Genomic DNA, 22,329 nt, shown 5'->3' on the forward strand with positions numbered 1-22,329 from the left:
TTTATTTGTTTATCCTCAGGGACTAAACTTCTGAAACCCCAAACCTTTTGTTACATACTGAAAGATTTGAAAGTAAAATGTCAGTAACTGGTTTTTTCCACATCTGAGAAATTTGTCCAATAACAATCAGTAGTTTTATTGGCATCATAAATAAAAAGAGCTGTCTCTGACAAAAAGATATTCATGGGATTGAAGACCATTCTGTACATAACCATTTAGTACCTAAGCAGCATGGAAAAATTATGTTGCTGCTGTATTTGCATATTTTCTTCTTATATATGTTACTATAGCTATAATATAGCAATTTTAGGATATTGTTATGCCCAAAGGAAAGGAGGAAATTAATAGTAGCATAACTTCTAAGGCTCAAAAAAAGCACCTGTTTCCCTTTTCCTTTGAACCTTAGGGGGTTTCTGACCTCAGACGAACTAATAAACTCCCTTCATAACAGCCTAGATGGGACTAGTTACATTTACACATCCCAAGATGACGAACAAACCAAGAAGTGCTAACAGCACAGTTGCACTCTTGCAAGAAAACGCTTTCACCATTGGCACAGCTGAAAGTTTTTGCTGTGCTGTGGCTGTTTATTATTTTGCTGTTCTGTGGGTTATTTGTACTATACACAGCATAACTTTCAGGCAAAAATTAAGAGAAGAGTCTTGCAGTGTATAGTGCCCACAAGCATAGTAGAGCTGCGGTGATTCCAATCTGACCAAATGCCAAAGAGCAACGCTTATTATTATTTACACTGCAGTAGCACACAGACTCAAATTTGGGATCAGAGCCCAGTACTACCAGGTGCAGTGTAAGCATGTAGGTATAGAACCTACTTGACCCAAGAGGCTCCTAATCTAAAAGATGACCAACCCCCCCCAAAAAAAAAAAACACCAAAAGCCAACAAAACAGCCAACTATCAGAAAAAAAAAGCAAGCAAGCAAAAAAGAAACAAGAGCAAACAAACAGCACAGCAGGGGAAGAAGAGAAGGAAAGAACAACTTGGACAGGGTCTAAACAAACACAGCTCAGGTCAGCTCACCTCCTGCCTGCTGGCTCACCTCAGCAGTAACTGAGTGCAGGATGAGGCTTTGGATTAAGTAATCAGACAAATCTGTGTAAAAATGGAAACTGGCTGGATTTTGTTATGCAAATATATAGATATTAGGCACTGTAAATATCAGTGCTTTTCCTATCTCCCTGTTTCTGTGTACACACAGACCTGCATGTGTACTCATACATGACTCATGATACAGTTCAGCTTAATTCAGTTTTACTGCAGTAGGAGCAAAGCACTGAAAAAGGAGGTAAAAATGCAGAGAAGCAAACATGTTGTATCAGAACCTCATGTGCCTGTGGGCTGGAGTACAAAGCCAGAAATCCTGGTGTATTTTGGAAACTCTTAAACCTGGAACTGGGCAAGCACACCTGGATAACTACCTGAACTTTCAATTCACTGACTTCAGATAAGGAATGAGGGGCAGACACAGATGAATTCTTACGACAAAACTAAAACTCTCATAGTAGTATTTATAACAGTAACTGCAAAGGAAAGAGAAGTACATAAAAGGCTTTGTTCTGAAGCTTTAGCTGCTCTTCAGGAAAGAGACCTATCACTTTACATAATACTTTACAAACCAACGCTTGCTCCAAAACATGTCTATTAACAGTAAAACTTGCAGATCTGGCAGTCTCCCAGTCCTAGTGTTGCCTTTGTGCCAGAGAAGTCTCTCTGAGTAAAGGCTGATTTACCTCATAACAAGTCCAAAGAGTTCCTAGGTCTGAAAGCTCAGCTAAATATCTGTGCACTGGGAACCCTCCCAGCATGCCCTCTGCTCTGCTGGCTACTCGGCCCCCCTCAGCCATGCTGGCGGTCTCCCTTCTATGGCAAAGGGCTACCCCACACCAGGAGTGTCAGGACAAAAGCCAGTCTTATACATCTGAGAGCACACAAGAGCATGTGATGGAGTCCCGTATTTTAAGAGATAATTTTAGCCATCTCTTGAAACAGGTCTGTGCACATTAAAGTTCACCTCTAAGACTTTACTGTAAATTGTGTGCCTGTGCATACACTTCCTGCATGTACTTCAGTAGGACATGTGTTTCACAATATATGATCCAGCAGAACTGGGAGTAGGACAGTCCCCTCTATTCATCCTCCCCTGCCCTGGATTTTGCAGGGTACTGTTTCACCCTGACAGCACACAAGGGTCGCAGCCTATGGGCAACAGCTTTTCCAGCTCTTCCTCAGATACTTACATCAGTTGGCAGAAATCCTTTAGAGACGGCAAGAGGGCTAAATTTTTACAAGAGGTGTTTGTTTTTCTGGGATAGCATATGTAGCCAGCTGCATGCTCTCTTCATCAAAAAGCTTTGTGATCTGCACACCCTTAAGCCAGTCTCCTGTGTCTCTTGTCCCTCTTGAGCATCTTAAAAATAAATTAATAAAACACTCTGCCACTTTATGGTGTGCTCTTACAAGCACAGTCTTGTTTGCTAGCACATAGTGGGAGTATGGGATAGCTTTGTGAAAAGCTATCTGCTCCAGCCGGTTTATATTTGAAGGTGACAATAATGAATGGGATCAGCCTGTTCCATGCCAGCAAGAGATGAGCCTCAGGCTGAGACAGGCAGGTTTGTGTCCACTTGTGCTCTAGCACCACAGCTTTAAAGCCCTTCTCTTGGACTCAACCCTTGCTCCAGGTTCTTGCTAAGGGAACTAGAGGGGGGAGAGGGGGCGGTGGTGGTGGTGTAGTTTTGTTTTTCCATCTATAATCTCCTGACTGCAGCTCTGGTCATCGCCTAATGTAGGAGGACAGCTGTACTGGCTTCATGCACAGAAATGCCCTTCTGAGAGAAGCAATGCCAGGCTCAAGCAGCTCCCAAGACCCACACTCCATACGCCTGCCACTGCCTCTTGCAACTGGGGTGCCTGGGCCATACTGCTTTCATACAGGGCATGACACTAGGGAACACCTTCCTGCCTGGCACAACTGAGCTGGAAATGCTGTGCATCCAGCTGCAGTATTGGCTACTCGCTCCTCTACTTCATCTCTGGGCGGCTGTTGGATGAAAAGGCAACATCCAATCAGAGATGACGTTAGTCTGACTGGGAAGTTCAAAGTGTGGAGGCAAATAGGAGCACAATTGTATTTGGACAACTGTAATGAGCCATCACAGCATATCTCAGAGATTCAAAATCACAAGTTTAATTTTTGCCCACTAAAGTAAAATTTGCAGAGAATGCAATTCTGAAAACAGCTCTCTCGCTCTTCCTTCACACTTTCCAAGCTCATTTTTCTTCCAGTTTTGCTTGGTTGGTTGTTTTGGGGGGTTTTAGTGTCCAGCAAGAACACTAGAGGAGCAGAGAAGGTGGGGATTTTTCTGGGCATTAGACTGGACCCAGCTCTGTAGGGCAGTCCTCAGTCTTTCCACTCTGGGTTTGTGTTACTGCCAGAGCAACAGCAGTGTTTGGGTTATGTGCTGGATATTGAACTAGTTCTCCTCCATTCTTCTGTTCCTGCAACTCCATTAAATTTCCACTGGGTATTTGAGAATAACACATATATGAGTATATATATAAATATATACACACATAAAACAGAGTTCTTATAAAAGTTTGCATCCCAGGAGGAAGCCAGCACTGATTTATTTAAATACAGAGTGGCTTCTAACTTACAAAGGAATTCATGTGTCTGAGAAGCAGCAGTGGAAATTTGTCCTTCAGTGTTTGCTCTTGTCACTCATCAAGGTTTTGGAGTACATTCACATCTCTGTAAGGGCCCTGAAGAAGCCTTACTGAAAAGTCTTGTTCCCATTAGCGAATCTGTGAAATTTTCTGAGAGACTGACATATGGGAATACAGACAGATGTATCACATTCATTGATCCTTGCTACCTGAAAGGACAAGGGGAAATGGGTACAAATTGGAACACAAGAGGTTCCACTTAAACCTGAGAAGAAACTTCTTCTCAGTGAGGGTGACGGAACACTGGAACAGGCTGCCCAGGGAGGTTGTGGAATCTCCTTCTTTGGAGACATTCAAGACCCGCCTGGACACGTTCCTGTGTAACCTTATCTAGGTGTTCCTGCTCCAGCAGGGGGATTGGACTAGATGATCTTTTGAGGTCCCTTCCAATCTCTAACATACTGTGATACTGTGATACTGTGATACTGTGATACCCAGCTTCCTAGCTTCAGTGTTTAGCTCCCATACAGCATCATGAGGTGTTAAAGCCTTGATATTTTATCCACTCTTTCGCATGTCACAATGCAAAATACTGTGAAATATTAACATTTTTAAGCAAACACATGAGCTCCCAGGGCTGAAGAATCTGGCAAAGGTAAGACATGACAGTCTGGGTGATGGCCTGATCTACTGAAACCGTGAGGAGCTCAGGTAGCACACACACAGCAAACCCTCCAATGTTCTGCTAATATCCAAGACAAAAAGGCTGCCACCATAAATCAGTTTGTCTGCAAAAATATTCCAAAATGACATCATCATTCTCTATATTTGGGAGATAAACTATCCAGTTTCCTCAGCCTCCCTCAAACTTTATCATAGACAAAGCAAAAGGAAACATAACAAAAATAAATCTGTGTAAGAAGCCATTCATTTTTATCTGCCTGGACCTCCAGGACATAGTTCATTTCTTCTCAGCACCATTTCCCTTCTTGAAGACATCACACTTGAGCAGTAAAGTACCTAATTTAAGTGAGTGTTAAAAAATTGGCAACTCCAACATTTCAGAAAGAGTTGACTATGGTACTGGGACTAAGGCACAGATTGGCACCCAGGTCAAGGTTTTTCTGAGGGTCAGAATTGCTTAAAGGGATCACCTGGAGATGGAGCGCAGATACTTAACATGAACTAGCGAGGACTGAAATATACTCAAAATATACCTGTATGAGGCTTTGTTAGCAAACTCCCAGGACACAAATGTCATTTGCTCTTTGCATTGATCACAAAAGGGCAGAAATATGGAACAAAGGACATTTATATTTAGTGGGCAATGGGGCACAAAAGCAACTAGAAAGGTTGGCTTCCCCTTTACTTGCTTCTACTACTGTCTTTAACTGTCAAAGTTTCAGAAGAGATAGATCCTATTGTCCCAAACATCTGGGGCTCAAGAGGACTCTGATGTACTCTGCATTTTGTCCTGGGCAGCAGAGCGATTTTCAATACTGAACCCGAAATGCTCCCCAGGGCTACTTCTGGTCACCCTTCTGCTGGAACCTGACAGGAAAGCACTGGCCCCTGCAGAAACTTTTGTAAACAAACCCTGTCAAACATCAGTAACTGGAGCTGAGTGTATTATAAATGGTAAAGAAACACCAAAAGGTTCTCTCTAACCAGAAAAAGGCTGTTGTCAAATTATTTAATTTCCCTGCTAAACTGTATAGTGAAAAATAAATTGCATGTAAAGACCATGTGACTGGGAAAGCAAAGAAGCCTCTCGTTGAAAGCTTTAATTTGCCCTTTATCACACTGTTTTGCTTCATATTCTATAAATAGCTCATGTGCACTGTTTTTCCTTTTGGCCTCGTAACTATGAACTGGTTCCTCACTGGCTCTGTGGAGTCTGAAGAAAATCTCTGGAGAATGCTGTAAACCTATTTCATAGAAGCTCACAAGTGGATTAATTTCAAAACAGGGCTCAGTTGGCAGGTTTCAAAGTATGTAATAATCGGGGCTGTTTGTAATAGATTCATCTCCTTCTGCAGGAGAAATCAGGAATCAGCGTAGCTTGGTTTCTGCAGTCTGATTTTAGTTACAGTTATGCTGCAGTTTATTTTTAGTAACAAACTGTTTCCCTGAGACAGATTCGGCTGCTCATTAGCACTGGGAGTCTTCTCGACAAAAAATACATTGTGAAATTTCCTTTTAGCCCTGACTAGACCTATCCATTAAAACACAAACTCGGTTCTGCAAAGAGAAGATTTTACAATCCATCTTGTCATTGATGGAAGATAAAGACACTGGAAATAAATTGTTCCTCTCCCCTAAATTTTTTGCTTAGCATCAGCACAGTTTCTTTTAAAAAGGCAGGAAAATCTGTTAATCTGATACAGGTATTAAGAGTTTAAGGAAAAGAAGCATAATTGAAAAATGGGTTGAATGAAAAGCAGTAAAATAACAGTTGTGTTGAATTTATGATTTTATACCAATTAACTGCTGCATCAAAAAAGAGGCTGGGGGAATCCTCTGCAGTAACTCCTCTAGATGGGCTAATAGGCAGGTTGGAATCCAAATCATCACCTTTAGCAACTGATCTTTCCGGAGGGAGTTTAATCTGCTCTGCTTCCCATTTCACTGCTGGTGCCAGCTCCTGCTGCCACAATAGCCAACTGTTTGTACATATTAATCAGTATCTTCCAGGCTTTTTTCTTTCTGTGATACCCGTTCAGGTAACCTGCAGGCACCCAAACGTCCAACACTGATTTCCAGCATCAGAAGTGCCAGCTTGGGTCAGACCAAGGGCCCCTCCAGCCTCCCTCCAAGCAGGAGGAGAGCTTGTAATCAGCCAACACCATGGTGTTTAATAGCTATGAAGGCCTATTCTCCAGATGTGCTTAGTTGTGCTTATTAGTTCTTAAAAGTTACCCACAGCAAGCAGAGGAAATCTACTTTAGCTCACCCCTATGGGTGATGAAAAATACTTCCCCTACAACATACTGACAAACATCAGCAGATGGTGATCCTGACACGGAGCAACTTCTTGAGTCACAGTCCTGCTAAACGCAGCTTCTCTTGTGCCCCAAATTCTGGGGTAAAAGATAAACTTGCTTCTGCAAAATATTTGCTTTATGGAAGATGAACTCTACCAGCTGCTCAAAAGAGCTGATTCCAAAACTGCCAAGTGTCAAAGTTCAGATATGCCATTTGGCAGATCTGGAGTTGTGTAGGTTTGGTTGGTTGGTTTGGTTGTTTAATTCTTTCGCTACTTCAAATGAAGCACCATGTTAGAAATTTTGCTCCTTCAAATTGCTTTAAATTTAGTCAACCTACTGGAGTGGATTCCAATCTATGCCTGCCTAAAGCTTCAAGGACTAAAATGCCCTGACACTTCAAGAGTTACACAGAAGTTTTACAATTTAAAGAGAGTTACTCTGAACTTCCTTGAATTCCCAAAGGATTACATTTCCATATAGTTTTCCAGAAAGATAAAATTTTTCCTTAAGTACAGTGTTTATTTTGGTTACGTTCAACCACTATTTTCATACCTAACAACAAGAAATAAACCTCACTTTAAAGTATGAATGCAATCTTAACTGTTAATTGTCATGGTGCTACAAAAATACGACTGAAACTGGTATGAAAATTGCTCAGAGCCATTGGTGGAGCCTTTTCACAAGCCAGTGCAACAACTCCTCCAATTCATACATATTTACACATAGAGCTTTCACATATATACGGCTGTGTTTGATTTTGGAAATGATGTCAACTGGAAAAAAATCATTTCCTGATGTACGGGATGCAGCCTTCATAGATTTTTCATTGAAATCACACTGGCTGGTTCAAAAATTCTTAATCCCCTTCTTGTAACTAACCTCGACCCTTGACCCTGAAAGGTTTCACAGCTAATTGCCTGAGCCAAAGCACTGACTTGAGGGAGAGCTTTGAAAATGCTCGATTTCAAAGAAAAACAGAGATCATTTTATATCAAACATGAGCATCCTTACAGGCAACGACATCCTTCTACTTTGGATTTCCCTTATTTTGTTTGCCTTCATCTTAACTGCAATGTTATTTCAACAGGAATTTGGGTGCTATGTTATTTCAACAGGAATCTGGGTGCTTAGCTTTCCGGTGATGGTATCTGTAGTAGAACCACAAACGGCCCTGCATTCTTTGCATATTTGGTGGCATGCATCAGCCCAGTTTGGAACAAAAGCTTTGTTTTGGACACATTGCTGCAGACTGTTGCCTGATCCAAACTGTCTGCTTCCTTCTGAACTTCTAAACAGAAATGACAGATAATTTTGTAGTTTTTAACAGATCCAGCCTCAGAAAACCTATTTGACATTACCTAAATATGAGCTACATTTTGGATCCAGGTTTGTGTTCTCTTTTTTTTTTAATTTACATCACATTCTCCAACAGCTTAATACCCAAAAGACAAAAGAAAATTTAGACAGAAACTCTAGTTACAGGAGAATTTTACTGGCAGAAGACTCTAAATATGTGCAATCAATGCACATATTTGTGCATTGTGTTATATGAAGAACCATTGCAAATGCTAATTGGGAATCCACATACACAACTACCACATACAACAGTTTCATTTGCAGTGTCTGGATATTCAATATGGCCTATCTGTTCACTGCTCTAGTATTTTATGCGAAGAAACAGCATCTCTTGCTTCGCACGCACAAGATGCAATGCTGGCTGCAGTGGGTTGGAGAACAGTTTATCTTCCACATATTCTCCATCACAGACACACAGGGAACAGAAAGGTGACCCTAGATGTAGTCCTGGCTACTTTCCCCGCTTGCTAAGCAGACAATTTTGGTAGGAACAGAGAGTAACAATTCTATCTTGAAATTTAAGTGAACAAATTTAATCCCCAGGTACTTGAAGTACTCCAGAAGAAGAAAGATCTTTGCAGAAGAAATTAGTTAGGGACACTGAAAGGACCTCTAGGCCATCTTGGGTCCCAAAATAGGAAGAACTATCTCCATTTCCTTTTTGAGAGATATTTTTCTTGCCGGCTGTTTAAAATCACCACAGATTTCACAGTCACCCAAGCAGTCTTTTCCAATTCATTGCTGTCCCTGCTTTGGATAGTTTTTTTTCTCCCTCCTTTTTTTTAATGCCTCCTTTAATCTTTTCTTCTGCACCTTAGATCCATTAATTCATGTTCCACCTACTGCAGAGCTTTTTGCTCTCTGCAAGCAACATATTGTGCTTCCTTAGAGTAGCCATTTCTGTATTTGAAGACTGTTGTAATGTTTCCTCTAGTCTTTTAGTCTCTACACAATCCAAATTGTTTCAGTCCACCTTCTAAGTTTGTTTCCTAGGCATTAGATCATTCACGCTTTGCAGCTTCTCCAATCAGTCCACACCATTCTTGAACCTACCATTCATCTTGGGATGTCCTCCTGGGACATTATTACCATATGAAACTACTTTTTTCCAGACAGGTTTTAAAATGACAGCTATTCAGATGAGGGTCGTGTCTTCAGTGCACAGTTAACTTGAGTTATTTGCACTTGAGCTGATTTCTCCCCAGTTAGCCTCATGTCACAGAGTCACAGGAACAGAGAAGTGGAAGGAATCACAGGAAATGATCTAGCCCGTATCGCACCTCTGAGGCAAAATCAAGTCCCATATATCTATACTGTTTTTAAAAGACTCCAGCAGCAAAGCCATCATGACCTCCCTGAGCAGACTTCAGATTAGAAATTCTAAATCCTTGTTCATCCCGGGATGTCTCAGTCAGTGTTGTGCCCACCTTACCACAACAGATAAAAACAGCCTAATTTGCTTACAAGATTGAAATGTGGGATTGTCCTAGCTTATCTTTGAAAGAAGGACCAGTAGCACCAGTACAGAGTGGCACCATGATATTTATTTATTGTATTTGTAAGGACAAGAAAGATTGTTAAAGTATCATCTAATGACTTATGCCATTAGTTGTTTTCAGTACTGAATAAACATTAACTTTCTCTAAATTCTCCATGGCTCCCTTCCCCTCAGCTGCTCTTGCATTTTCAAACATAGGTAATGCATTTGCCTTGATGTCTTCAGGAGACTCCACATTTCTTAAAGAGCATGGCAGAGCTTAGCATTTGCAAATTTTTCACATTACAGAGTATGGTATTGAGTCCTGTTGACTTGCGTAACCTCTCTTATCTATCAAGTACACCTGACCTGTTCCTTTGCAGTCCTATTTTTATTAAAATGGACTGTTTTAAGCACGTGATCATAAATCACCTTTTCTGTCGTGGTTGAAAGGAGAAAGACATCAAATACATCACCTATTATTTGTTCATTTCCACATTAAGTAATAAACCTGCTTTCCTCCACCCCGATTACTCAAGTATTTCCTTGATATTCTTCCTTCCTTGGCAGCTGCAATTCAGTTTTAGCCTGAGCTTTTTGAATTTTACTTATATGTGCACAAAATCTGTCATATCAGTCCTCAGCAAGTAGAAATGTACCTTTTCCATTTCCCCCACCCCAAGGTAGGAAGCCATGCACATCTCCCACTGCCTTCCCTCTCTTTGGGATCATTAGCAGAGAGCAGCCACACTGCAAAATAACCCTTGCATTACATAGAAGGATCTGATTACTGCACAGAATAACTGCAAGAGCAGCTGCCAAACTGCATTAACTTGAGCAGTTGTCTATGTGACAAGGCAAGCCAGTCAGTTCAAGTAAAAACACCACCATCATCATCTTAAAGGTTTCTTCATTTGGACAAGGCCAGATATGGGGCTCAACTGAAGTTACGACTCAAATGTACTTTATGGTCAAGACAAGACCAGAGAGCACTACGAAAAGACATAAGTGGATACTTTCCCTCAACTCTGTTGAAATAAACCAAAATCAACAGGCTGCACAGCAGATTGCTGCCCACTCACATTTGAGCTCTAATGAGAACAAAAAGGATAAACCAGCTTGAAGATTTGGTTGCTCCCAGGGTTGCTCCTTCTCTGCTGTTACACAAGATCCTCTGTCACAGAGGGTGCACAGAAATGCTCTGAGCCCAAAAAACATCTCCAATTCACCTGTTCATGAGTCAAAAGGTTTCAGGTAAACTCAGATGAAACACGACAAAGCATAGTAATATAGATGGGGGGGTCCTATTTATCTGTTTTACAAATGGAAAATGCAGAGAAACTAATGTAAATCGGAACAAGCTGTAAGAAGTGTTCTGCAACCTTAAATTAACTATCTAAGAGCATGGCAGGCGTCTGTGCTGTTAATTCTGCACTTCACTTAGCTCCTACAGTCATATAATCTTAAGAACTTCAGTGGAAAAGAAAACAGAATCCTCCAGTCCTCAGGGAAAAGTCACAGTTTATCTCTAGAAAGCATGAAGCCACGAATCTGAAAAGACGCCAAAGTTGACAGTTAACTGCCACATACTACTGAAGTCTTTTTTATTCCCTTCTGCTTAAACTCTTTCTTCCCATTCCCAGGCCAGACTCAAGTTTGGAAGTCAGTGAATGAATTCCACAAGTACTACAGTTTGTACTTTGGTAAACAGCTTAAAAGCAGAGGTATCAGGTTCCACAGCTCTGTGAGGAGGCTGGCATGACTTCAAAGCACTCCTGGAATATTCTGAAGAGACAATGGCTTCTCCTTAGTGAAGGTTGGAACAGTTCTTCCCTTCAAAAGGGGATTTTGACACCTACAGTCTCAGCTTCAGCAACGTAACACCAACATGTCTGAAGAACTTGTACCAAGGCAGAACTTACCTGTGAAGCCTGAAGCAAATCAGAAAGCATTTGAGACCTCAAAATTTTTAAAGGGATCTTGGGCCTGTCACGACTCAAAACTGGGGTCGATTCAGAACCCACACTGGCTTCAGGGTGCTAGTCCTGGTGGAAATCAGGTGCTTTTCACAAGCTTTTTTAGTTACTAAAAATAGCTCCATATTACATTATCAAAACTACACAATTTTTAATTTTTCTTGGCTGCAGTTAAATTTTAAAGAGACAAATACATCAATCCCAGGATTTATAGACAGGTCTCATAAAACCTTCCCATCCTAAATTATTTCAAATACAGCTATTTCAAAAAGTTGTCATTTTCTCCTTTCTCGTTTGATATTAAGAAAAGTCACCTTTCATAGCTTTCGGCTTAGAAAAAGACACACAGGATTTTGGGTACTTTTGCCAATCAGTTTACAACCACAACCTTTCACCCAGTCTCAAGAACTGTTGCAAACATCACCTTCCAAAGGCAAGGGCATGCCAGAGAAATGGATTTTTACTGGGAACAGCAAGGTGAAATAAGAAATAGGAATATAAAACCCCCAGATATAAATATATCAAGATCAGCAAAACTGACTAAGCAAATACTGTACTGAGAATACCCTCCTAAGCTGCAGGTCAATGGAAAATTATAATTTACAACTGTATCATGTGCAGCAGAGCTGCTACAATTCCAAACATGACAACTGGGTGATATATGTCATTTCCCATGTTCTTATATGTCCTAGTATTTCAGTTATTAAATGACAAGCTGAGAAACTGTAATACAGAGACAAGTGACAATTATGCTGGTGAAAGCACAGTCAAAATTCATCAAAGTGTGATGGAAACTATGGGAAGAACAAAACATGAGCTGCACTGGTGCTTGCAGGAAAAAAAAAAGAAAAAGCCCTAAACTCACAAACCACTTGAGAATTTGAAGCAAGGACGAAATGAAACACTAGACACATTCATGAGGCGAGATGGCATATATATGGATGATCCTTGATAGAAAAGCTTAAGGGAAAAGGAAAGGAAAGGGCAGCTGAAAGCACAGTAGTCTAATGCTTCATCATCCCCTCTCCCTCTTCAGAAGCCAATGGAATAAATTCCATACAGGGGAGAAATGATCTCAGCATTGCTGTTTAATCATAGCTCTCTGCTAAAGAACTAGTGGGAACAACTGCAAACTTTCCGCAGAGTTTATCAGGAAAAGGAACCTACCCGGATTACTTAATCCCCTTTTATCCTGTTGATCTGGTGCTCTGCATCTGTACTACTTCAGTCCCGTCCCTGGGTGACATACTATTCATATGGCTTTCCTGCTGCCACCATCCTCTTTGCAGCATTTGTCCCACCTGAGTGTTTAATTCACAAATATAAAGGGAAAAGACTTCTCAGCTCAATTATAGCTGGCTTTATCATCTTGTCCTGGTTTTCCTCAATAGGGTTGCTTAAGGTTTGGGTGCTGAGAAATCTACCCTGCTCAGTCATTCCCACCCATGACCAACATAACTCTATTAACAAACTTTAGGTAGACTACAAAAAGCATGGAAACTGCCGCTCACAGCCTCAGCCTTTAAGGCACTTAAAAGGTATGAGCTGTTCTTAGATGACTCTACTAAATTAGGGAATCTGACTTCACTGAATGCAAAGCTGATAAGCCCAATATTTAGTCCACCTCTTCCCCCTTCGTTCCCAATAATCTCTTGACATAACCTTTATTTTTTCCTAACTTCAAATGCTGTAATGATGCTTCAAGCTAAACTACCAAACACTGTAAGGAGCTGCATGTTCTGTGAGCTGTCCTACAGTCACAAAATTCAAAGGCAAAATGGAAGAAGACTCTCTGATGGAAACACAGTTTGCTTTCTCTAATGTATCCTCAAAAAGAACAATGGGAGAAACTAGTTTCAAAAAAATACCAAATCAAAAATAAAATATCAAGAATTATCTTGAGGTAACATTTAAAAAATAAAAAAAAAGTAGAATCTGAAAAGATAGCAGGTAATAAAGACCAACCACAAACCACAGCACTGGCTGCAGTTTAAACTTCTTTAAATTAAGTATGCTTCCTCTTCTCAAAATGTATGGTCTATGAGAACATCTATTGTTGAGCAAACTTTCCCATGAAACCATTCCCATTCCAGTTCAGAGATAGGCATTATGGTCAAGCTATGTTTCTAACAATAATGTTTGGTTTGGCAAGTGTTAGTGTGGTTGTCTTGGGAAACAGGTACTTTAGCCTATGCCATTTATTTGGTCCCAGTACACTCCAAATTATTTTGATGAAACTTCACGTGTGATACGAAGGGAAAGTCATAGCTTGTAAATCACCTGGAAAGTCCCGTAAAGGGTAGGTCTTGATGGCCTCACCCTGCCAAAGAAACAACACTGGGTTGCTGATCTGTTACAAATTGGAAGTGCTTACAATAAAAGCAGGGGTTCTTTTTATTGCATGAAGGCAAGGAAATATATACAGCACAAAGACCAGTAATATGACCCTGCAGCAATGCTCACCATAGAACAGAAGGATCATAACTCTTTAGAGCAGTCAGCACTTAAGTTCATAAAGTTACTGAAGCAGTTCTCACAGCATTTGCCTCTCTCTCTTTCTAAAAATTGTTATTTATGTGCATGCACACTTTTAAATATGTGGATCATTAACTTGAAGGCGCAAGCTCACACCAAGCAGGAGGAGAAAGCTGTTTCTTTATCTTTTCAACAGAACCAACCAGAAAAAGCCCTGAAAATCATAACAAAAGAAGACAGATTTAAATTCCCAAATGATGCATGGAAGCTCATGCAAATTATTTTTTTTTAGGTCTGTTGCTCTTTAATTGTACTACACAAATCTCAATATTTTTCCTGAAAATACAAGTTTTTCTGTAAATAACTTACAATATCTAGGAATAATGTATATCACTTTTTATAGGCCTCAATACCTGAAGAAGTTCGTTTTAGAAGCGCAGAAATAGTAGCAAATGGCTTGGATCTCAGAAATATGCCGTAACCTCAGAGCCCAGTGTGAAAGAGAGCATCTGTCATTGCCTTGCACTTGTGGAAATAAGGCCAATTCTAAAAGCTAGGAATCAAAGATACTTTATATGTCTGTCACATTAAGTAACTCCTAATTATTTTATACAAATCTCACCTGTTTTAAAAACAATAAATAGAAAATACATACTGCTAGTTCTGATTTGTATTCATAGCTTTTCCCACAAATGTTTCAGTGCACCTCTCCAGCTGTCCTCAATCAGAAAAACACACATGAAACACCCACTTCTCATCTTCCTCCAACCTAAATCCTGACTGCTCAGGAGCTGAGAGTAACAGGCAGCAAGGTGATAGGAAACCAGGAAAAGGAGAACATTTGAAAATTAATGCTCAGATTCACAGTATTATCAGAACAGGCTGACTGACAGCTATGATAATCTACATATCTATAGGAAATTTCATTATTTCATTTATTTCATTGTACATCATATTGTAAGTAGGAGCAGGAATATGCAATGACTACAGTTAAATGTACATATTTGGCGTTTAAATTTCATAGACATTCTTCAGATTTCACCTAAATAGGTAGGCAGATTTATCTGTATTTGTTTTTCTAGAGCAAATATCCCTCAAATCAAACAGCAAAAGGAGGGGATTATCTAATTTACTAAGCAGCCTGATGAAGCAAGAATCATTTTACAAATCTCTTTTACTTATCTCTTTTACACTGACAGAGATCCAGCATGGCTATCACCTGCAGGAAAATCACTCCAAACTTACCTTGGTTCAACAGGAAGTGTGGAACTCTGCCCCACCTCTCTGAAACATGTCTGTTACTGAAATTCAGTCCTGGGTGAACAGTTAACATATTCTGAAACAAATAAGTCAGTGCTTCCTCCAACAGGTATTAATCTTTAAATACATCTCACAGAACACGTGTGTCGCAACTACAACATAAAGCAAACCATAACTGGAGCCCCATCCAAAAAACATAACTACATGTAATTCAGTAATGAATAAATGCCTACTAAATACAGATGCTGAGGCTACTGTGGGATAAAAACAGATCTGAGTTTTCAAGGACATTTTGTGAGTTTTAGTTAGCTCAGTGCTGTTGGAACATTTGTTGGTTTTACACTCATACATTCATTCATTCATTCATTCACACACTGTTAGACACAGTCACTCTGATGCTTTTCCCATTTCCTCTTGCCTTATTTTTCACAGTTTCACCTAATCCCTTTTCCTTCTAGTTGTTTCTTTTGAATAAACTTAGCATATTTTAGGTCCTTGGAGAAAGAAGGAAAAAATACAACTAATTTTCACAAACTTCTGCATAGAGAAACACTGCTATGGATACCGTTGCCTTCTTGCAGCATGTCAGTTCCTTTAAACAAGCTGCACTCCACTAATGGACTGGAAAAGTGCATCTTAGAAACAAATTAATTAGCTTCCTACAAATTAAATTTTTCCTTTCTGTACTCTTAAAGCTTTTATCTACGCTCTCCTCTTTCACTCTAACAATAAAATTGATTAAAGTCAAGTTACATTTCTGTAGGCATCGATTTGCTAAAGCTTTTGATACAGCACATTCCGGAGGCATTAGCCGATAAGATAGATCCTGCCTGGGAAGCTGCCATGGACTCCAGACAGCATTTGAAGTACAGTTATGCAATGAATGCCACAATGCCCGGGCAGCCAAATTATCCGGTCTTTACAAATGGGCTTTTTGGTACACGAGTAATTCACACGGCTCTCTGCTGGTGTCTCTATATAGAAATGGCGTAAGTTTTTGGACAAGGCACAGTTGAATATGTGCTCAGAAGTTACTATATATCGACCACAGAAGTGGTCACTGGAAGTAGTTCAAAAAGTTTTACAAGAATGCTTTGATGCTATGCAGAGCAGTACCACTGGCCAGTAGCTAAACTATAATTATGCTAGCTGGATCTGAAAGTCAGGGTTGAGTTGCAAGAATTCCCTTCTTGGCTCACCAGTTCCAGGCCTTGATCAAGGCCAATACACTTTTGGGAAAGTTCAGTTCCAGTGAAAATGTAAGATTACAGCTGAAAACCTCGTGGGTTCGGTTTTTGTTTTAAAATCTAGGTCATGTCACTCCAGGAGCAGTGGCAGACTTCCCACGCAGGTGCAGAGGACACAAGGACACGCTATAAGGAAGATGGTACGAACAAAGAAACGCTTAAAAGTATCTAAGCGCACGAGTTAGAAAAAAATAAAAATATTAACATCAATTCATTATAAGCTTTGTTTCTGGCCTGGCTACCATCTGTGATGGGGATTTTGTTATGCAGTGAAACAAGAACAAGATAGAGCTTTAAACACTGCCTGGAGCACACAAGCCCTGTGTTTATTCCCAGCAACATATCCATAAATTATAAAACAGAAAGAGGACCGACCACTTTTGACTGTGTGGGCTGCAGGAATTTACTTAGTCATGACATGTTCTGCCTGCTACTGCGACCAAGGCAGCAGCTTGCAACCCAGTTCCCATGTGCTTTAGTGAGGTACTTTACCACTGTACACCTGAACGGTGGCCCCTAACTCCGTATGTCAGGGATGAGTGATTAATAACACTTGGATGGTTTCCTGCTAGAGCAGGGTTGAGTGCAGCTGCTTCCTGGGCCTGGGCAGCATATCCATCACATCACCCTTTCAAGATGCATGCTCCACAGGGAGGGCCAATAGCATGGCCACAGATAGCAATCACCACTGGCTGAGCCCTAGCATGACATGGTACAGCTTGCTCCTGAGGTCACTTCTGCTGAAGGGAGACCAGATATGATCAGTCAGTAGAGGGTCATCCCTCTGGTGTGAGCAGGGTTAAGTGCAGCATCCAAGCTCCACTTTGATCACGCCATTTCATGGGCAAAGATCATAACTGTGGATTTTGTTAGGCTTTTTCCAGACTTTGTTGTCTATATTTTTTAGCCCACAGCTTCCCTGCATAAGTGATGTCCAAGCTTGAGCCTACTGCCTGGCTTTCAGCTCCTTTAGATTTCACTGGTGTGAGGAACAGTCACCTCTATTCTCTGCTCTTTAAACTCGCTCTAAACCAGGGAATCAACTAAATAAATAACTGTAATCTGGAATGTCTTTATTTACTGGGTGCCTCACAACATTGGCTTATGAAAGCCTGCGCAGAGCATATTCCCACACCAACCTGTGTGTGGTTCCCACTATCATATAAAAAAAACAATTGGCAGAGAACCATTATTTTACCCCCTCAACCCCAAAGAAAGAATCCTTATGACACTGAACTCCCTCTTCCTTTAAGCAGTCTCATTTTAAGCTTCACTATTTAACCAAAACACAACACAAAACAGCACACTTATATTTTACGGATTATTTTGCATGGTAGAGAATTATCTTCTGTTCATTCAGCTCCCTCCCAGAAATGAACATTCTTTTTCCCTGACTTAGGAAGTCAGGATAGTTTATTTTGTTTGTGCATTTCAGTTCACTCTGCCATACATTACCCTGATTAATTGTGGCAGTGACAAAGTTAGAGAAGTAATTTAAAATTATGACCATACAGAAGCATTGTATTTTACTGCAGCAAAATCAGAGCTCACATTTTAACTCTCCTGACCTTTCATTTCCCGTGAAGGAGCACAGGAGGTAAAACCTGTTCCTGAAGGCATGGCCTTAAGTGTTTGCACTATTTTGGTTTTAAATTGTTTTCCTTCATAATAAATGAAAATGCATGCAGTGTTACTTAGACACTGCAATAGCAATAGCACCATGACAGGTATACTAGGTATCACAGCACTGCAACAGCACCAAATAGGTACACTAGAGGTGGAATTAGACCAGAACCCTAAGGCTGTTAAAGAAAGTAAATCTAAATTTAGCTTTGTCAACCTTAGAAAACAACAGAAAAGGAATGCAAATGATAGTCATGAGAAATCTGACTCTTGTTTCCTGGGTAAAGTTTGCTTCTAAAAAGAGTATGCAGAAATACTGAAAGGAACAAAATATGCAAGGATGACACAGGGAGAATTTGAGCACATTGAACTTGTAATTGATTTCCTTTGAGTTTCATTTCTCGTTACCTTCTCATTATAGTTATTATATAATGACAGTTATCTATGTGAATTGTAAGTTATTCATGGCTTAACTCCCCTTTTTAAGAATTGGCCTTAAGTATTTTCAGACTAAGCATGTACTTCCTGTAATTTCCCAAAATAACTTCTGGCGATCACTGGAGCTGGAAGAGCTGCTGATTGCTGGAAAGTGACACTTGAAGTGTCTCCACAAAGATCAAACATGAATTTATTACAGTGCACCTATCTGAATGTCTATTGTGATGCAATCAATCACTGATACTTCACAGACAAGCTCCTGAAAGTGGTTTTTACTCTGCACGTACACAAATGTAATAAGCAGCAAAAAAAAACCTCCAGCAAACACCCCAAAAAGCCAGTAATTTCTTAGAGATGTTGATTGCAGCTCTCCTTACAAGATCTAATCTATTCAGCATCAATTTATATTACTGTTATATATGACAAGTATCCTGCATAAATAACAACACTGTTAAGAAAATGGACTGACAAACCCACATCATGGTTATGACGTTATTTGTCATGGTTATGATGTTATTTGCTTAGCAAGGATACGCGATTATTTTACAGTGATGGAAGTTTCATTAGGAAATAATTTCACTGTACTGCCAGCTAAAAAAGTATGTAACATACAGTGTGAAAGAGACTGATGTGAACACCAAGTTCATTTGGGTTCCCATTAAGAAGAAAGTAGCAAGTTCTTTGAGCTGTTTTATAGTTTCTTGCTTCTCTTTTTCTAAAGCCACAGTAAGTTTAATAGGCTGCTGCATCTCACCCAGAAGCTTCACCTTTTTAGCAGCATTCTTACCTATGTAATCATGATCAAAATTGTATTTATTAAATGATTTATTTTTTTTTAAGGGTGAGTTCATTTATTATTTTGGATGTCTTATTTCAAGTGAAATTTTTCCACATCTCTAGTCCAGAACAAAATTACCCAGCTAGGTAAAACCACCCGGTATTCCAGCAGGCCATCATTTCCAGCCAAACACACAAAGAGACCAGAGTCTTTTAAAACCCAAATAATTCTATAATGTGAAAAACCACTCTTATTTTCCCCCCAAATTTTATGCTACAAGTCCATCTGCTCAGAGTAAAATGGAGAGGACATAGTTCCAGGATCTGCCGACTTCAGTGGCAATTTCAAATTAAGCATTTCACACATTCCCCTATTCTTGGTTCATTTAAGTCCAAGTCAAGTCAGTGATACTGCTCATAGGATGCCTCCCGAAAGTTTTGGTGGCATGTTGTGGTAGTGCAGTTGCAGCAGCTGTGTAGAGAGCAAGGTTTTGCACTAGCTAGCACAATTTTACTACGTTAGCACTGTCCCCAAAATCAGCATACAGCAGACAAATAACATGGAGATGCTAAAAGTGCTCACAGAAAAGAGGACAGCAAAGAAAAGTAGTTTCAGAAAGGCACGAGGAGCTTGCCAGGAAGGTGGAGATGAGGAGCTCAACAAGAAGAAACCTTCTTGAAATGTCCATGAGAAAAGGTATTAAGAGGAGGAAGACTACCAGCTCCCTGACTAAAAGAGGCTTCTTTTCTGTTTTGAAAGGGCACAAAGATATTAGTGAAGAAAAGCAGCATATCTTCAAGGAAGCTTTGAAGATCTTAATTTCATAGAGCTCCTAGATCTCACAATGCAACTGCTAGAAAACCAAACACAGACACCTGATGTGTGTGTATACAGCCATTCTTAAATCGAGGATATACTTGCTTTAAGTTTCTGTATTTAGTTTATAGGTTTTGTTCAGTAAAGATCACTTGAATGAACCTTTAGTAGGCACTGCACTAGTCTTCCTGAACAGCAGTGGTCTCCTTAGTCACGGTCAAGTGTGACTTCCATTAACAGAATACAAAGGTGGTTTTTGAGAACTCCAGACCTGGCTTAAAATGCTTATCTTCTGGTGAGAGCTTCTTGACTGCGCAGCAGTTCTAACGGAACTCGTAAGTGAAGACGCTGCTGGACTAAACACAGAACAAAACCTTCCAGCAACCAAGTTTTCTCAGTTATCATCTGAGCACAATGATAGTAAAAAGCACAGAGGAAACATTGAAGTGGAAGCTGAAATCTGGAGAGCTAAGAAGGGCTGCACGGTACTACTGTTCTGCAATGACAAAGTTTACATAGTTTCTTTACAAGCGCTTCTGTGTTGCCCAACACTGCAGGAGCCAAATACTTCTTATTCTTCAGTTAATCATCCTAACAACTTGGTGAAGAAGGTAAAAATCATTTTCATTTTGCATACACAAAACTGAGGCAGTAGTATTAAGTTATTTATCCACATTCATACAATATTTTGGAGAAGGTGAGAACAAACAGCTCACGTCTCACTTTTAGATCCCATTTTAAATATAACGTCACAGGCAGAAGTCTCTTGTTCTGTCACATACGTGTGTCATGTTCAGACCCTTCCCCTTATCTCTCTCACCTCAGATGACAACCCTCAGGATAGCCACATGACTGGGACACTGGTGATGAGCCAACAGATTACCAGGCCACTTCACACAGAGAAACCCTGGCAAGGAAGAAGCCCAGGCAAACTGTTTCCTGGCAGCAGACTGAGGAAAGAGAATGTCAGTTTACCTTTTCCTGTGGGATCCCACTGAGGTGGCATGAAGGAGATGGACTGCATGACTAAAGGAAGCTGGCAAGAACTCCACCAGTAGGCTGCATGACGGCAGTCACAGCTACACTGTGCAGAAGCTGAAACTAATGCAAAACATGCTGCTGATAAAGGCACGCTGACGGTATGAACTCGATTACTCTCATGTAGCTGAGGAAAGCCAGATGCTGTGGTAGAATGGCGGGCTGGGCAGGACAGCAATGGCTTCCTCTGAGGAGGCAGCAAAACATGCAGGTTCAGTGCACAGGGCCTTCAATCTGCTCTGAAGATACTCCAGTTCTAATTACTGAAACCGCAGCAGTACACAGAGGTTGCTAAAGGACACGCTTTTTAGTCTGACATTAGTTATATCGGTATTTAAAGGACAAATAACCACTTTTGGGCCCTTCATGGGCTCAATCCATGTTTTAGATTGAGACTGGCCACAGGAACTGCATGCTCACCTTACTTCTGTTGGCCTTCTAAAAACAAAAGCCAACAACCTTTTGTTGATTTCAGAAGATATGGCCTGAGGAAAAAAGCCACAATTACATGTTTACCTCCTACCCACATCAGCTGACTGCAGAGACACTCAGGATGTGTGAGAAATTTGGGGTTTTTTTCTTAATCAAATTTCCAAACAACACTTTAAAGAAAAATAAAATGCTGTTCTAAATCCACCAGCTGAAGGTGAAACATAGAATTGAGAAATTATTACAATTTCTTCTTTCAGTTAGCACTCAAAAAGTGGAAAACCAGAGCACTACCACTGCAGGGAGGAAATCTTAAAGGGCAGTACCACTGCCCACAATAAACTGAGGAGAAAACCCCTGGCATTTCAGCTTTAGTACATTCTGCTGACAATAAATAATTCCTGGTGTAACTGACATTTTAAGAGAAAGAGAAAAATGACTGCTACTGCTAAAACCAGGACATCAGCATAATTATTAATTAGTTATTAAATCAAACAAACAAAAATAGAGAATGGGAGACAGGAGCTACCACTTCCTAGAGCAGCAAGAGGACCCCTCACGAAGTTTTCTCCAGCCCCTGTACAGCACAGGAGAGACTTTGAGTCCCGATTCCATACATGTTCAATCATTACATCAAACAGCCAAATGCTGCCAAACTATTTTGAAATGAAAATATACAAGTATAAAAAGAAAGGCAGAGATTGTGACTGCTGCATACAATATACCGTAATGCCACAAGCCTT

At 40.3% G+C, this 22,329-nt stretch overlaps 1 long non-coding RNA gene across 1 annotated transcript in view; it reads right to left on the reverse strand.

Moving 5' to 3' along the window:
* Positions 1-15,301, reverse strand: part of LOC133218653 (uncharacterized) — a 38,003-nt gene extending 22,702 nt beyond the window's left edge. The window contains exon 1 of the long non-coding RNA XR_009727233.1: positions 15,203-15,301. This is a non-coding gene — a long non-coding RNA (uncharacterized LOC133218653). The remainder of the gene's footprint in view (positions 1-15,202) is intronic.
* Positions 15,302-22,329: the final 7,028 nt, after the last annotated feature.

This window comes from Neopsephotus bourkii, unplaced genomic scaffold (assembly GCF_033783945.1).
Source record: "Neopsephotus bourkii isolate Nb327-2 ecotype Australia unplaced genomic scaffold, CSIRO-AGI_Nbou_v1 NB_1279, whole genome shotgun sequence".
In the NCBI taxonomy this organism is placed as follows: domain Eukaryota; kingdom Metazoa; phylum Chordata; class Aves; order Psittaciformes; family Psittacidae; genus Neopsephotus; species Neopsephotus bourkii.